Source organism: Giraffa tippelskirchi, chromosome 9 (genome assembly GCF_054371585.1).
Source record: "Giraffa tippelskirchi isolate mGirTip1 chromosome 9, T2T-mGirTip1v1.2.pri, whole genome shotgun sequence".
Taxonomy (NCBI): domain Eukaryota; kingdom Metazoa; phylum Chordata; class Mammalia; order Artiodactyla; family Giraffidae; genus Giraffa; species Giraffa tippelskirchi.
Window position 1 is genome coordinate 46,080,958 of NC_137283.1, and position 17,431 is coordinate 46,098,388.

General features: G+C 43.8%; 2 protein-coding genes and 1 long non-coding RNA gene across 62 annotated transcripts in view; 2 read left to right on the plus strand and 1 right to left on the minus strand.

Annotated features, from left to right (window-relative positions):
- The window catches only part of RFT1 (RFT1 glycolipid translocator homolog), a 61,454-nt gene extending 54,859 nt beyond the window's left edge, over positions 1-6,595 (plus strand). For 7 of the 11 annotated variants that reach the window (XR_014064029.1, XR_014064031.1, XR_014064036.1 and 4 more), the window contains 4 exons: positions 92-190; positions 4,819-4,920; positions 5,256-5,309; positions 6,162-6,595. The gene's annotated coding sequence lies outside the window, so the exon portion shown is untranslated. Of the gene's footprint in view, positions 1-91; positions 191-4,818; positions 4,921-5,255; positions 5,310-5,705; positions 6,118-6,161 lie in introns of those variants that run through there. The other 4 variants (XR_014064030.1, XR_014064032.1, XR_014064038.1 and 1 more) reach the window with 1 other exon arrangement.
- On the minus strand, positions 6,474-7,704 carry LOC145519929 (uncharacterized). Its single transcript, XR_014064044.1, has 2 exons — positions 7,077-7,704; positions 6,474-6,740 (listed from the first exon to the last, which is right to left on the minus strand). It is a non-coding gene; the product is annotated as an uncharacterized LOC145519929 (long non-coding RNA).
- A 98-nt stretch (positions 7,705-7,802) lies between these two features.
- The window catches only part of SFMBT1 (Scm like with four mbt domains 1), a 110,776-nt gene continuing 101,147 nt past the window's right edge, over positions 7,803-17,431 (plus strand). For 11 of the 50 annotated variants that reach the window (XM_081525022.1, XM_081525009.1, XM_081525039.1 and 8 more), the window contains exon 1: positions 7,803-8,061. The gene's annotated coding sequence lies outside the window, so the exon portion shown is untranslated. Of the gene's footprint in view, positions 8,062-8,615; positions 9,547-14,031; positions 14,175-17,431 lie in introns of those variants that run through there. The other 39 variants (XM_081525021.1, XM_081525043.1, XM_081525018.1 and 36 more) reach the window with 7 other exon arrangements.

Consider the following 17,431-nt stretch of genomic DNA (forward strand, 5'->3'; position numbering starts at 1 on the left):
AATTCAAATGGCTACACTTCATTTTTGTACAAAGCTTCTAGGTAGAGCAGGGTCCACTGGCATTTTCTCTGATGTTGTGTGTATCATGCAGAAATCTCTTTCCTCCCAAATCCACCCGGTGCTGACAAGCCAGAAACCACGTTGGGAGCCTAGAAGTGGCACCATAACATCTAGCGGGAAGCCCGGCCAGGTAAGCAAGACTCTTGTTTATCAGGGAGATCAAGCTTCGCTGTTGCTGTAACAGGTATCAGACAAACATAGGAAATGTCCCTGTTAATGTTTTATAGATTGACACCTATATCCTAATAGTTCTTGAATGTAAGCCATAATATTAATTTTTAAAAAGGGGGAAATGGCAGCATGGGAAGAGATCAAGGAGTGCAAGGGAAGGCTTGGGACAGGAGGGAACTCGGTCCCCAGTTATGGCAAGCAGGTGCGGGATGGAGAGCAGACGTGGCAGCAGAGGGATGCAGGCCACCCTTGCCCAAGTCCAGCAGATGGGTTTGGGGAGAGGCTGGGAGGGTCCAATGTCATGTTTCCCCTTACTTTTTCCTCTCCTGGTGGGCTTGCCCTCCTAATTTCCTTCCAAGGTCCCAGTGACCATTATCTCTTCATGAACCTCCCACCTCTGATCCTCCAGGAGGCCACAACAGGCTTGGAGAATGTTGTATGGCTGAGTTGGCCCTAATCTCTATTCTCTCCTGGCTCCTGTGCTGTAAGTAGCCAAATATAGGAGCCCTTGGCCAGCATAGTGAGCCTTAGTGTCCTGCTTCCAAATGCCAGCTCCTCAGCCCCAACGTGGACCCCCAGGTCTTGGAATTGGCCTCACTGGGGTGAAGCCTGGGTGGCTGCTTCTTTTTCATGTGATATACAGAACAAGTCGGTAGAGGACCACAGGGAATGAAGACTAAACATCCCATCAAAGACATACACGTTAGATAAAAGTACATATGAGTATTTCTGTATTTACATATATATGTATGTGTGTTTTTTGTATATATTCATATATACTTTTTAATATGTATGACCGATGGGACATTTATTATATATTTTCATTTACATATTATACATTACACATTTCATATCACACATACATATTCCTATACATTTAATATTTCATCTTGTTTTATTATATGTTTTCATAGATCATATGTTATATTGTGCCTGTGCTAAGTCACTTTAGTCGTGTCCAACTCTTTGCAAACCTATGAATGGTAGCCCACCAGGCTCCTCTGTCCATGGATTTTCCAGTCAAGAATACTGGAGTGGGTTGCCATGCCTTCCTCCAGGGGATCTTCCCAACCCAGGGATCAAACCAGAATCTTTCATGTCTCCTGCATTGGCAGGCAGGTTCTTTACCACTAGTGCCGCCTGGGAAGCCCCATATGTTATATTACTAATTAATAATTAGGAATATTTCTAATATATTTATTACATAATACATATGCTGTTAATAAAGAGGAATGAAAATAGACGTCCACAGACGGACTTATACATGAATGTTCATAACAGTGTTATTCATAATAGCTCTAAATTGGAAAGGATGCAAATCAACAAAGGGATGGATAAACAAATTGTGGCATATCTGCACAATAGAATACTATACAGTAAGAAAAAGGAATGAGCTACTGTTACATGTAACAACGTGGAGGGACCTCAGAATCATTATGCTGTATGAGACTACCAACTATATAATTCCATTTATATAAAATCCTAGAAAATGCAATCTAACCTGTAGTAACAAAAGCACATCAGTGGCTGCCTGGGGATATTGGCAGAGGGAGGGCTGGATTGCAAAGAAATGTGAAGAAACTTTTGTGGGTGATGAGAATATTTGTTTTCTTTATTGTCATGATTTCTACATATATTCATATGTCAAAACTAATTGAATTATTAAATATGTAGTTTATTGTACTTTAGTTATACTTCATCAATGTAAAAAAAAGCATTCTTAATCTCATTCCTTTTTAAAACAATACTATTATTTTTAATATGATATATTTCTTTAATATCATTAAAATAATAATTTAATACTATTTTGTGAGGACCAAAGTGATGATACTCCATTGATAAAATGAAAATTATTTAATGTTTTTAATTATTTTTATTTTACTTAAAAAAAAAAGATAGATGGTGCTTTTTAAATTAACTGATTTCTTCATTTGGCCACACAACATATGGGATCTTAGTTCCCTGACCAGGGACCAGATCTGTGTCCCTGCAGTGGAAGTGCCGAGTCACTGGACTGCCATAGAAGTCCCTGAAAAGTATTTTAAAGTAAAGTAGTACTTATCATTACTTCTTCCTTTTAAAATTTTTATGTATTGTATATGTTTATAATGCATGTCATATTTTACTAGATAGACTACTATGTATGTATAAAATAATGATTTAAACAAACATAATGGAGGGTGTATGCTCAAAACTTCACTGATGCAGATAAGATGTTTTGAAGATCAATAGAATAGAGGTGCTGAATCTTCATTCCTTGGGCATTCTGTGTGGTTAAAATAATATTATTTAACCTGAAATAAAGGAGCAGTTGACCATCAGAGGAAAAAAGAAATAATCTTCTGATACATGTAATAACATGATGAATCTCAAAAACGGACACAAAATTTCTTTGATGAAATTTTTTAAGAAACAGACAACACTAACTATGGAGATAGAAATCAGATCAGTAGTTGGCCTCTGGGCAGGGGAATCACTGGAAGAGGATAGAAGGAACTTTCTGAGTGATGGAACTCTATGTATCTTGATTGTGGTGGTGGTTACCTCTGTCAATACTCAGAGACTACACACTTATAAATGGGTGCATTTTATTGTATGCACATTATACTCTCCCCAGGAAAAGAATATTGCAAAAAGCCTCATTGCGCAGGTCAAGGAAAGCCCATTTTGTCCTTGGTACCAGTCACTGCAAACTTTTATCATTCAACTTTTAAATTGAGATATTATTCACAAGGGCTTCCCTGGTGGCTCAGCTGGTAAAGAATCCACCTGCCAATGCAGGAAATGTGAGTTCTATCCCTGGGTCGGGAAGATCCCCTAGAGAAGGAAATGGCAACCCACTCCAGTATTCTTGCCTGGGAAATCCCATGGACAGAGGAGCCTGGAGGCTACAGTCCAAGGGGGCACAAGGGTCAAACATGACTTAGTGACTAAACCACCACCACCATTACTCACATACCTAAAATTCACCCTTTTAAATAAAGTTTACAGTTCAGTAGTTTTTAGTATATCATGAAATTATGCAACCATCACTATAACTAAATTTTTAGCATTTCACCACCCCAAAGATAAATGCCATCTTTGTTTTCCCTGCATTGCTGAGTGTCCTTGGTCACCTATTCTGTGCCCTTAAACTCTTGTTAACAGATAAGAAGTTGAAGAGGCAAAAGGCTTAGGGAAACTGCATGGCCCAATAATATAAAATCGACAACATTGTGCTAATACATTTTTTTTCCTTCATGAATTGGGAAAAGAGGGCAGTGGAGGTAGAGAGGGATCCCTGGGCTTGTGACACTCAAGGATGGAAATGGGGTCAGGGGAGCCCAAGGTAGGTGACTGGGGAAAAGCAAGCTAAGTGCCTTAGGTAGACAGAGAAGGAAGAGGAGAGATCTTGGGAGGCCTCCTGGAAGAGGTGGCTTTGGACTATGCCAATTATTTCTCAAAATTCTCTTGTGCTTATAGTTGGCAAAGAGTATTTATGAACCTTACGGTCTTGGATTCTTAGAAGCCAGCAAGATAGGTGTCTTTATTTGCATTTTTATAGAGATGAGGAAACTGAGGCCCAGAGAGATGAAGGGTCCCATAAAGGACATATTATTGGGGAATTTCTCTGGCAGTCCAGTGGTTAGGACTCCATGCTTCCACTGCTAGGGACCTGAGGTCAATTGCTGATTGGAGAACTAGGATCCTGCAAGTCACATGGCACCGCCAAAAATGAATAAATAAAACTCAATTAAAATTTAAAATAGTATATCTCATAAATAAGCAGTGACTCAATCTGAACTTGAGCCCCAGTTGTGAGGAGAGAGAACCTTTTTAGGTGAAGTGGGCGAGGAAGACTTCTCTAAGGAGACCACCTTCTTAAAAAAATACTGGAACAATGAGATGGTACCAACCATGTGAAGGGCTGTGCATGAAGTGGGATGGAGAGTGTTCCAGGCAGTGGGAACAGAGTGTGCAAGGGTCCTGAGGTGGGAAGGGCCTTGGCATACTTTAGGGATGGAAAGGTACAGGTGAACTGCAGCAAGCAAGACAGGTGAGTAGTCCTGGTGAGTTTGTAGGATGACCAGAGCCAGTTTCAGAGGCCAAAGTAAGTCTTTTGACTTTTTCAAAGTGCAATAGGAAGCCCTGGGAGGCTTTTGAGTAGTGGTGTGCCATGATCAGAAGTCAGTTTCCTCCATGCTCCTCTGGCACTGCCTCTGTGAATAACTACCATCCGAATTTCCAAGCAGCAGAGCGGTTGAGGAGCTGGCCCACCTGGTTTGTGTTCTAGCTCTGCCTCTCACTGAGTGATCTGGAAGCTCCCAGTTTGTTCTTTGTCCTTAAGAGAATGCCATGACCTATGCTGGGGGATGTTGCAAGGAGTAAAGATTTCCTGTATGTGCACACATGTCCACACCTACACAGGGTCCTGCACAAGCCAGACTTAAAAAAAAATGTTTTCATTTATTTATTTATTTTTGGCCGCGCTGGGTCTTTATCTAGTGGCGGAAGGGTCGGTATTTGTGGTGCAGGGGCTCAGTTGCTCCAGTGGCATGTGGGCTTTTCCCAGACCAGGGATGGAACTTGTGTACCTTGCATTGGCAGGTGGACTCTTAACTACCAGACCACCAGGGAAGTCCCAAGTCAGATTCCTAAATGCTGTTCCTTGTGGCTCTCTGCTCTTCCTGTTCCTCAGGGGTCATGAAGGTAAGCAGTGGAGAGAGGCTGGAGTCAATAAGGAACCTCACTTCTGTCTAAGTTTTAAAATATTTGGATAAATGGAAAGATAGCACGTGCCCTGGTTGGGAAAATGAAATATTATGGAATATTTGATCCGTTTAAATGAATTGATAGGTTTAATGTAACTCTATGCAAAATCCCAATTTTTTGGAAATATCAGTAACAGCTGATATTTACTGAGTATATATATGAATATATAATATGTTATATACACATACATATGTTATATACACACACCCACACTATGTGCCAGGCATCATTTAGCTTGTGAGGCAGATGTTACTTTTATTCCTATTTTATAGACCAAGACCCTAAGGCCTGGGAATGATAAGCAACTTGCCAAGGTCACAGGACTGGTGAGTGTTGAAGCTGGGTGATCCTGTCTCCAAAGTGAGCACTCTTAACTCCTCTATGATGATCCTAGAATGTGTATGGACTTATACCATACCATTCTGTATATCAAATGATAAGTCTGAATGAAAGAAGACCCTATGAGGGGGGATTCTAGCCCTGCCAGATGTGAGAACCTATTTTAAAGAATCAGTATTTAACTCCACATGGTATTTCCTTAAACCAAAGTCTGTGAAAGGAAATGGAGAATTCAGAAATAGACCAACCAAAATCAAAAGCCTAGCAGGAAAGTAGATTTTACTAAGCAAAGGATAAGGGAACAATTATTTAATAAATGGTGATTGCATTAAGAACTGGCGATGATGGTGGTTACTTAAAATCCATATTTTACTCCCACACAGCAAAATAAACTTGCCATGGATAACCACCAAAGAATTAAAATTTTAGAAAACTAGCAGAATGCAGACTATCAGATGGATGGAAGAAAGCTCACTTTGTCAGCACTGAAGCAATTTAAAAAAAAATCAAAAAGGACCAGAATGGCAGATTGAATAAAACAAAAAAGAACAATGGACTGGGATATATTTGGATCACTGATGACAGGAGTAGTATCTGCAACATAAAAAATTCTTATTCAAAATTAGAAGAGGTTCAAGTCCCCGAAAGACAAATGGGTGTGAACAGATCATACAGAAAGGGAAATTTAGGTAGTAAATGCATGGAAAAACATTTTAAAGTCACCTAAGAAATACTGAAGTAACCTTGAACTACCAGTAGACACTGCTAAAATAAAGGAGAAAAGATGGCACCCAATACTTAGAAATGTGTATTGAACTCTTTACACTTGTTCTTGGCAGGTGCAGAATGAGTGGGGCTGCTGTTTGGAAAGCTCTGTGGCACTGTGGGCTAAGATCATCCTGCTGTTCCTTAACTTTCCACCTGGTTATTCAACTGCCAGGAGTTTGTCTAAGTGCTGAACTAAGACATATATATTAGCAAAGAATTATCAGAGACCAAAATAGGCAATATCAGGAGACAGAGTGAATGGATGACGATAATTGCACACATGAAAAATGAATGTGAAAAAAACAAAAATGTTAGTGATGGTAGCAAACACAAAAGAGGATGTGTGGTTGCAACTATGTAAAGACTTGCATATAGGCGGAAGGTTTCATGTTTGAAAAGTTGCATTTTATAGTAGTATTAAGGATACTACTTCATTCTTTTTGCATGTTCCTGGTTGTCATATTGTCTCTTCAGTGGCATTAAAAAAAAAAAATCTAGATTCAAATCTAGCCAGTAGCGTGACTTTGAGCAACACTGTCTGTGAAGTAGGGTAATATTTCCCAGCGCAGTGGCTGAGGTAGTTGGGAAGTGACTTGAGCCGCATTTGGCACCCCAGACCTCCTTCTTGCTGTGGGGGCGCCTCTTCTTTCCTGAAAGACAGGAATCATCACAGCCCTGTCAGAGACCTCCTCCCCGGGCTCGGGAATCCGGGCACTCCAGGGTTTCCGTGGTGCAGGGACTCCCTTCTGCAGGGAACTCCACAAAGCAGGTGGGGATCCGGGTGTCTCACTGGCACCTGCCCTCGCTGGGGAAGGGGCGAGCTCGGGGAACATAATCGCCTGTGGGCACCTCGGGTTTCGGGGCCGGCTTGTAGCCACCTTCGACCTTCTGTCCCAGCCCGGGGCCCCCTGCTCTCCCGCCGGAATTCGGCAGCCGTCTTGTGCCCCCTCGCTGGGGCCCCGAGCGACAGGAAAACTAGGATTTACAGGGTGCCTCCTGCGGAAGCCCGGAGACACCCGGTGCGCCGGGGGCCCAGGGTCTGACTTCGAAGACAGGGGGCACTTGGGTGCTTTCCAAATCTCAAGGGACGCGCCCCAGGTCCCCGACGTGGGCCTGGCGGACGGACGCAGCCCTCTCCCGCGGCGACACGCGCCGATCTAGCATTCAGTTGTCGCTCCGTCCGTTCCTCCTCTAATGCCATCTTGCCGGAGGCTGTCACGTGTGGACGACAGCATCGCGCTTCACCTTGGACGTCAAAAACGACACCAGGACGCCACCAAGTTCCCTGGACTCCGTCCTCAATCCGAGGTGAGGCGCAGGGGCCCTTCCCTCTCGTGGGTCGGAGCAGGGACACGGTGGGCGCTGGGCCCCTGGGGCGCATCTTCCCGTCGGGGCCAGTCCGCGCCAGGCTGCAACGCCGTCGGGGACCGGAGGCGCAGCCGTTAGCTCTGCGCCACGGCCTCGAGGGTGTCAGCTGTAAGTTGTGGGCTGGGGGCACGAGGGGCCGGGGCGGCTGCCGGCGCGGGTCCCCCACGACCCCCCGTCCGCGGCCGCCCCGTCTCCCGTACTGACCCAGCTGGGCCGGAAGATGAACGAGGTAGCTCGGAGAGGCCCGGCAGGGGGGCGCCACGCGCGCCGCGCGAGGGGCGCGGGCTGCCGGGAGGAGCGCGGAATGGGGGGGGGCGCGGGCGCATGCGCTCTGCGCCCGTGCCATATTGGAATGAGTCGGAGCGCGGAGCGCCGCCGCCGCCGCCGCCTCCGCCGGAGCGCGGGTGGAGGGGGGCGGGGAGAGCTGCCGGCCGCCCCGCTCCGCGGAGCCCAGCAGGAAGGAGGGCGCGAGCGGGCGAGCGCGGGCGGCGCGAGCGGAAAAAGCTTCCGTGCGGGGGGACGAAAAGAAAGAAAGAAAGAAAACGAGCGCGAGAAGGGAAAAGCGAGCGATTGAGCGAGCGCGCGCGCGAAAACTCCCGGCAGGTAAAAAAGCGGGGCCGCCGGCTGGGCCTTCCCGCGCGGCGGCCTGAAGGGGCGGCGGCAGTGCCGGGGCGGTGGACCGCGCGGCGGCCCCCTCGAGGCGGCCGCGCAACTTTGCCAACGAAAATCCACCGGGAGCCGGAGGGCGGCGGGCGCGCGGGCTGAGGCGCCAACGGGCGGCGGCGGCGGCACGTTGGGGGCGGGGGCGGGGCGGGGGGGGGAAGCGCGGCGCCCGCGCGCGGCCTGGCGCGGCCCCGCGCGCCGGCCGGCCGGGCGGTAGGAGCGCGCCTGGGCGCCTCGCTGAGGCGGCGGCGGCCGGCAGTCCCGGGCGGACTCACGCGGCGCGCGGCACCCCCAGGGCGTGAAAGGAAAGTGGCCGAGCGGCTGCACCGCGGGCGCCCAAGTTCCCTGGCGCGCTGGGCCCCTGGCGCGCCCCTCCCTGCGCGTCCCGCGCTCCCGCCCGCCGAGCCCCCGCGGACCCGCCCCCCGGGCTCGCTCCGGGCCCGGGGCGCGAACCCGCAGCAGGACCCGGGGGCGCGCCGCCCGCGCGGCGATCTGAACTTCGCTGGGCCGAAGCGGCCGCGGCGCGATGGCTGAGCGTCTAGCGGCCGCCGCAACCGGTTGCTTCGGGCCAGCGTATCGGAGTGCGCCGGGCCTCCCCAGCGCCGATCGAGCGGGCCGTGGGCTCGCCGGGAACCCGCTGCCGACCCCAGGCGGACCTGCCGCTCCAGAGGTCCGTGACCGTTTCGATTTCTGTTCTTAAAGTCTCGTTTTGAACCCTGAAAAGGAGACTGTGGAGAGGTGAGCTGAGTGTCCTGAGAAGGCAGGCCTGCTTTGTGGGGAGCAGAAACGCCTTGTGAGAACGGAGATACATTCCCGCGGAAAGGATGTATGTTAAGTTTTTCACAAAATGTCAGCTGCTCACTGGGGTCTAAAACTGAGCTGTAAAGGACAGGTCACCTGCACGTCTTGTTTTACATCGGCAGTGGGATAGGACACTCTTGCCAAGGACAGGCTTTTTATTTAGTGGGGGATATTCCCAGCGGGTCTCTCAAAGCCATGCGGGTGGACTGCCCCGAGCGAGGTTTCGTGAGCCCTACTTAGTCCTGAGAACCAAGAAACCATCAAAAAGATTGGAAAGGTAATAAGATGGATTTGTATCAATCCCTGCAATGCCTTCTTCTCTGGAACCACATTTTTAAGATGTCACACTTGATTGCATCGCAAGTAAAATGCCTGAAAACGTACTTGTTCGTTTGTCGACTGTCTTGAGATGAGGAAGGAAGATGAGTGTACTCTTGAGTACACTTTGGGGCCTGTCGGCCTGGTATTTTAAGCTGTGTAGAATCTTTCTAGGCCACAGGTAGCTTCGGAGTTGAGATTTGTTTACAATGTCAGAAAAGTAACGGCTTGGTGGAAACGGGAGTGGCCCCAGATCAGGAAACAGTTCTGTTACTACTGTTGTCATTGACTACTGCCTTATCTTGGGTAAGTTTCTTTACAGATTTGTTTTTCCTTCTTTGCAAAATTAGTGGATGAATAGATGATCATTGTGTGTCCTTTCAGTTCTGAAATTCGGTGGCTTTCTAAAGTGAAAGATTAAAAAAATTTAGGTTTGTACTTTGAAAGGTTCTACAAGGAAGTGCTCACAATGTGCATCTTTATTAAAATACATTTAGAAAAAAATACCTTCTATCTTGGATGATTTTATGCAACATTGTCTGGAAAGATAGTTACAAATGCATTTTAATATGTTTTGAAATTATATTTATTCATTTATTTATTGAGGCCTAATTTACAGTAAGATCTTAATTTATGTACATAGAGTTCAGTGACTTTTTCATATGTATATGCAGTGGTAGCTACACTCAGATCAAGATACAGAGCATTTTCAGCTTCCCAAAGGGCTCTTTCTACATTTCTCCTTTTCAGTTAACACCTTCTCTCCCCCAGGGTGACACTGTACTGACTTCTATCACCACTGGTGAGTTTTGCTTTACAACACAACCCTTTTCTGGGTGAATGGGGGTAGCATTAGTAAACTGAAGAACAACACATCTGTTAACTGGAGTTATGGTCATAGTCATTTTCTCTATGATCCTCATGCTTTTTATAACAATTTTTACATTTTTATACTATTTAAAATAACTGAAATTTCTGACCTGGGAGACCTCTTAGTCAGAAGGTCACTTTTTAGTTGAGGCAATACTGTGCACGTTTGGATCTGTGGTTCTGGGAGTCCTTGTGAACATGGGCCCCGTATCAATCTGCTGCTTCCCATTTTTGGAATGCAGGTATATTTGCAGACAGTAGGTTTAAAGGATGAATCATGAACTTTTCCCACAAGTCAGGTTTAAGTGTCAGTAGATGAATCAGTTCCTTAAAGCCTAGAATTTGCTGAGAAAATTAAATGAAAATTGATTTTTTTAAAGTTCATTGAATTAAAGAATGTGGGCATAAAGCTTTAACAACCTTTTAAATGACAGCAATTAACTTGTTTTATATATGCAAGATATTCCCCTGGTTTGTCATATCATTAAAACTCTAGCAGTGAAAGCAAAAACAAAAGATAACTAAAAATTAGTCAGGTGGTTTTTAATTTTTGTTTTGTTCTTGCTTTTTGTGTTAGACCTAGGAAGTTGGGCCTTTTATGTTCCCCACTAAAGCAAGAACTTCAGCAATTTACTTATCCTTCCCAAATGCCTTTTAGTATATTCTCGTACCCTTTCTTATTTCTGTTGCTAAAGGAGAAGAGTTAGAGGTTGTAACTGAATTCTTGTTAGTTCTCACAAAGGCCTGTGTTTTTTTTACTGTAAGGCCGTAGAAAGAACTAAGTCTTGTGGTAGGGATGCATAGGGCATAGTCCACAAAGTTCAAAGATTTTATTTTGTGAAATGATTCTGCTGAATAATTCTGTTTTTCTGTGATTAAGTCAGACAGTTGGCCAAAAACTAAGCTGAATTTGCTACCCTAAGATTCATAGCATCATTAGCAAAGAAAGTAATTCATCACTTAGTTATTATTGATCCACCCTTTTTTCTCCTTTCTTCCTTCTTCCCTCCCTTCCTTCCTTTTTTTGGTGGCTCTTTTTAGACTTCTTAGCTTTTGCACTATCAGATATTTAACTTAAAATTTGTTAAATTTTTGAGCGATGTAACTAAAGAGATACAAAATGAGAAAACATATTAAAGTGAATTCCCTCTTTTGCTATTTATTTTTCTGTAAACTCTGATTTTTCTCTTTAAAAGTTCTTTTCTTACCTATAATCTTGCTGCTTCTTTAGGGTATTTTTGCTTTCACAGTGGTAACTAGACTGGTCTTTACTATAGAAAGATGATGTAGAAGTTGCTGTCTTTTGACTCTGTGAAGTCTGTAGAAAAGCTGAATTGTCCAAACTTCATATTATGACTTCATGTCATGTTCACATTAAATAAAGGAATACATCCAGAAAGCAGAAGACATAAGGCAGACACTGTAAATGCTAAATATTTTTTATTAAAGCTTTTCTCTCTTGTAAATTCTTCAAACTTTTCTTTCTGGAATTATTTGACTGTTACCCAGTGCTTCAGAATAATTTAAGTGAGAATGAAAGGACATGTAATCAGTAAATGGTATGGCTTTCTTATGGGAGAGTACTTTTATTTCCGTAAATAGACTTTGTTTTCTAACTGAAATGTTTTGTAATTGAAAAAAATATTTCTTTTTGTACATAGCTGTTACATTGGGTGAAGCTCTCAGGGGATTTTGGTTACCTGGGAGATTTTGAACCATCAGACTTCAGGGAGTGGGATTTTGGTATGAGTCTATACTTTGTCAAATGGAATTGGCAAACATTTAAACATTGGAAAATATTTAAAATAGAAAGGATGTGGTCAGGTTGTTATAAGTTCATTTTTAAGCTTTACAGAGGTGGGAGAGAGGATAAGAAGGCAGGTTATTAAAAGAAAAATTATGACTTTACTGGAGAGGTTTTAACACGTTTGATTGTAAACGTTTGCCTCTTGCTCAAAGGCACCTAAAGATTTGTGATTATTTTCTAGTCTCTTTTACTCAAGAGGATGTTTATAAATTTATTCAGCTCTCTTTGTATTTTTAAAATATTTTATATACATAGATATCTTTATTTTTATTTATTTGGCTGCACTGAGTCTTAGTTGGGCATGTATACTCTTAATTGTGGCATGTGGGAACTAGTTCCCTGACCAGAGATGGAACCCGGGCCCCCTGCATTGGGAGTGGAGTCTTAGCCACTGGACTGCCAGGGAAGTCCCTCTCTTTGTCTTTAGATCATCACTCAGGGACATCACTAAAAAAATGTTGTCTATATATTATCCTAAAGGGATAGGTCCCTGCTGACTTCATGGTTTGATGGTTGTGTAACTTCAGAGCCAAGCACTGTGGATAAATGCTGCATGGTGGCGTTTCTAACATGGTGTATGTCCTGCATGCAGGTTCCTTCTGACTTTTTTGCTTAATCTAGAGAAAGGTTAATTACTAGACTGATTTGGGGTGGATTGGGCAGTTGACAGTTACCTGCTTGGTCTGGGAAAGTTAGTTCTGGGCTGAGATGACATTTGGAGAGGGTCTTAGATGAGAGATGGAGGGTGGTTTGTTGGCAGGTACAAGTACAGGATGATTGTTTCTGGAATGACAACATGAGAGGACTGAGAAATTTAGCAATCATTAAAATACCTCAGGAATTTTTCCTGCTGAAAAATTCAGTTTAAAGTGTTAACCAGCAAGTACTTCGATTTGAATTCCAAATTACTATAATATTTTCCCAGAATAGTTTTTATTTGAGGTGGCTGCTCTGTAATATTTGCTCAGTGGTAAGGCCACCTGTGAGTTATCACTAATTTTCCATGTTAATTTCATGTTCATTCGGTACCCAGACTAGTGCTTTCTTGTCTCAGTTTTTGCTAGTGTTCTTTCTTCTTCTTGATCAGTTCCTATAAAACATGCATTTTCCGTATTAAACATAGTATGTGTTACTTTGGAATCATAATTTTAAGCCGCTTTGGCTTATTTTTACTCATATCATTGTAAAATAACCTTGGGGTGATCAATTATAACCACAGATGCACTGAATATATCATCTCTAGAACACAGTAATTAATAAGGAAGCAAACTTACATTAATTGAAAAATATTTAATTTTGTAAGTTGTGATAAAATATACACAACATAAAATTTGCCATTTTAACGGGTACAATTAAGTGGCATTAAGAACATTCACAGTGTTGTGCAGTGATCACCACTGTCTATTTCTGCAACTTTTTCATCTTCCCAAACTGAAAGTCTGTATTATTGACAATAACTCCCCATTCCCACCTCCCTGCAGCCCTTGGTGACCAGCATTCTGCTTTTGCCTCTGTGAATTTGACTGTCTGACTATCTCATATAAGTGGAATTTTACAGTATTTGTACTCTTGTGAGTGGTTTATTTCACTGTAGCGTAGTGTCCTCAAGGGTCATCTGTGTTGTAGCATGTGTATCAGAATTTCCTTTTGAGGAAATACATTTCCACAGCAGGTAAAATATGTCCTGGAACCCTGTATATGAGGTAACAAGCCTCCTTTGGAAGAACTTGGTAGGTGCCAGCAGAACTGTGAGAACCAGATACCTTTTGATGATAGCATAGAAGACAGGGAAAGTGTAAAGCAAAGGTGGGTCTTAGGATACCACCTTATTGTGTAATCACTGATGTTCACAGTGTTGGTCGGAGTCAAGCATTTGGTCCAGAACAGTTAACCAAAAGAGTTTATGCATTCTAAAGTTGTAAATAAGCCTTTGAGTATCTGAGAGACATGATTATTCTGTGACTCATTCCCCAGTTGTTCTGGTTAGTTGAGGTTTTAACTGTATTTCAGTCTCATTTCTGTATTAATGGAAAACTAATTGAGTATTTAAAGAGGCTTAATAGTTTACATAATAATGATACCACATAATTAATGCTCTGTATTTTATGTTTTAGCTTTACTGTATTACTGTACCTCTGGATTTGAGAAACACAGATGTCCAGTCATAGAAAGCAAGTTGGGCAGAGTTGTGTGAGTTGAACAGTTAGCCCTTTCAGAGTAGCTAAACAACTGAGCAACTAAACAACAACCAACACGTGTAAGTGTTTTTTAACACACATGTACACCAGTGGCTGATTTATGTCAATGTGTGGCAAAAACTGCCACAATATTGTAGAGTAATTAGCCTCCAATTAAAATAAATTAAAAAAAGTATTGCTTTCTTTACTGTTATTATTACTATTTTTAATTGATGTATAGTTGATTTGTTGTGTTAGTTTCAGGTGTACAGAAGTGATTCAGTTATATGTGTGTATGTATATACTCATTTTCAGATTCTTTTCCATCATAGGTTATTATAAGATACTGAATATAGTTCCTTGTGCTATATACATCTTTACTGTTATTTTTGATTCCTGTATTAGTAAACATAGGGTGACTTTCCTGAATACTGTTTGTTCCAGGGTGGTGGGGGGACACTTGAGAGCATCTTTCCATCACCCCTCCTCCCCAGCTTCCTTCTTGACAAAGAGTGCTTTTGACTATTTTTGTGACAGTGAATGTTTTGAAGCCTGATTTTTTTTTCTTTTTTTTTTTGATGCTTTGAATAACTGCTCAGTTCTTAAGAAAATCAGAGTGGTTAGTTGTTTTCTAGAGTACATTGTTAGAAGAGACATAGTTTTCTTTAAAAAAACAATAGGTAGCTGTTCTTTCCAGGAATGTAGTTTCCTTTTGATTACTTTTTGTTTTTATTATTGAGCAAAATGGATAGGAGTAGGTGATCTAGTAGCTAAACCTAGAAATATGAAAAACTTTGGGTATTTTGTTATTGTCATTTATGGGCTTTCCTGATAGCTCAGTGAAGCCTGCCAGTACAGGAAACATAGGTTTGATCCCTGGGTATGAAGATTCCCTGGAGAAGAAAATGGCAACCCCACTCCAGTATTCTTGCCTGGGAAATCCCATGCATAGAGGAAACTGGTGAGCTACGGTCCATGGGATTGCAAAAGAGTCAGGCACAATTCAGCAACGAAAACAACAACAACGTGGTCATTTATGATAGCGGAACCCCTTGACCTCTTAATGTAGTTGTTGTTCAGTTGCTCAGCCATGTCTGACTCTTTGCAACCCCATGGACTACAGACCCTAGGCTTCCCTGTCCTTCACTATCTCCTGGAGTTTTCTCAGACTCATGTCCATTGAGTCGATGATGCCATCCAACCATCTCATCTTCTGTCGCTCCCTTCATCTCCTGCCCTCAGTCTTTCCCGGCATCAGGGTCTGTTCCAATGAATCGGCTCTTGGCATCAGGTGACCAAAGTATTGGAGCTTCAGCATCAGTCCTTCCAATGAATGTTCAGGGTTGATTTCTTTTAGGATTGACTGGTTTGATCTCCTTGCTGTCCCAGGGATTGAATCCAGGTCTCCTGCATTATAGGCAAATTCTTTACTGTCTGACCCACCAGGGAAGGGCTTCTTTATTTTTGGCTATGCTGGGTCTTTGTTGCTGTGCAGGCTTTTCTCTAGTTGTGGTGTGTGGGCTCTAGGGTATCGGGCTTCAGTAGTTAAGGCACGTGGGCTTAGTTGCTCTGCAGCATGTGGGATCTTCCTGGATCAGGGATCGAACCCGTGTCTCCTGCATTGGCAGGTGAATTCTTTACCACTGAGCCACCAGGGAAGCCCAAGCATTTCTTAATGTAGGGTTGATGTTCATTACTTTCATTTTGTTTCCATTTTGAAGTTGATTTTAATCCTCAGTCATGGTTTGTATTTGCATTTGAAATGTACAGAAGTTTTTATTATTGTTAATACAAGTAATACCACACGCAGACTGGGAAACAGAATCTGCTCTTAGGCATTACCTGCATCTGGTTTTCCTTAAGGGTTCCTGGGTGAACTGAGAGAAACTTTAAATGACTCTGTTGCCAGTAGTAGCTGTGACAGGGGACGCAGAGAGCTGGGGGGACTCTGCTGGCCTTGCCTTCTAGGGTGGCTCTCCCTTTTTGTAGTGAATGCTTGAGGGCTCCAGGACTTTGGCAGCCCAATCCAGGGCTTTAAGGCACAACAGGGTTCTGAAAACAGTCTCCTCCCCGCCCACCCCTTGACCTTTACCCTGATTTTGGCTTCCTATTAACTTTGAGAGGAGCTCTTTCGAAAGCAGCTATACTATGAAATCTCAGGTTCTGGGGTGGTATTCTTTTTCCACAAGCTCTTTGAGAGGCTTCCCTACTCTCCCTGTCTCATCTTTGACCTTACTGTGACCTCCTTTTCCTCTCAAAGAGTTCCAGCCCCTTTGGGCCTGGACCCATTGTCCAATCTTTTGTTTGCTTCCTGGCCAGTATCCTCTACCCTGGTTCCTTTGCCCTTCTGCAGCTTCTGCTCTGTTGAGCACCACCCCCGCCAGTCCAGCCTGTGCCACCTTTGCTGTGGACACACCGCCCGGAATTCAGGGTCTCCTCCTGAGGGGCCCTATTTGCGGCTGGTTCCCCATAGTATTAACTTGAGGCAGACCCTTTTCTTTTTGCCTTCTGTGACCTTTGCAGATCCTCTGTTGTTCCTCTGTTTGCACCTGCCTTGGTGGATCCCCCCACCTTTAGACTTCATCTAGCCTATGTGCCCCCCTAAACCTTTCTACTGAGCTTCAGGTCCATATATCCTCTCTCTCTGGGCCTGTCCAGTTTGGAGTTCCACTGGCCCTTTATTCTACAGGTCCCAAACAATTCCTTAGTCTGCCTTAAAGCTACTCCTCTAGCCGACTCATCTGCCTAGGTCTCTTTTTTTTTTTTACCTTCCTTCTTGGTGATGGTGTCCAATTTTTCTCCTGACAGCTTTTTTCTCCCAACAGCTTTCCTGTGGAACTGAGCCTTATTCTTGAAAATTACCAACCCTTGACTTAAGAATGTGCTGTTCTGACTTCTCAGTTTTCAAACATTTTTAGAAGCTATGGGACCCTTTGTTAAGTGAAATCTTTCCAGGAGGCCCAATATGTAAAATAAGGAAGACTGGAGTTCTGGTGGAAGGGGAATGAAGGGCCAGCATCATGTCCTGCCACTTAGGCCTCCCCGCGCTGCCCTCTTCCTCTTCCCAGGCAGAGCTGGTGTCTGGTCCTTAGCCTCTGTAAGTGGAACTCCCTGCAGTTAGTTGCTCAGTACTGCCTGAGGGTACTCTGCTTGTCTGAAAACCGCTTGATCTGTTCTGCACCCCGCCTCTTTCTCATTGGTTTTATTTTGTGACTGGTAAGTATAAAATTAATGCTGTGATGAAACTTACCAAGGAAAAGCAGTGCCACTTTGGAAAGTGAAACTAGGTGGTAAAAAGAGCGAGCTCCTTTAAATGCTGAAAACTTCAGCAGTGCCC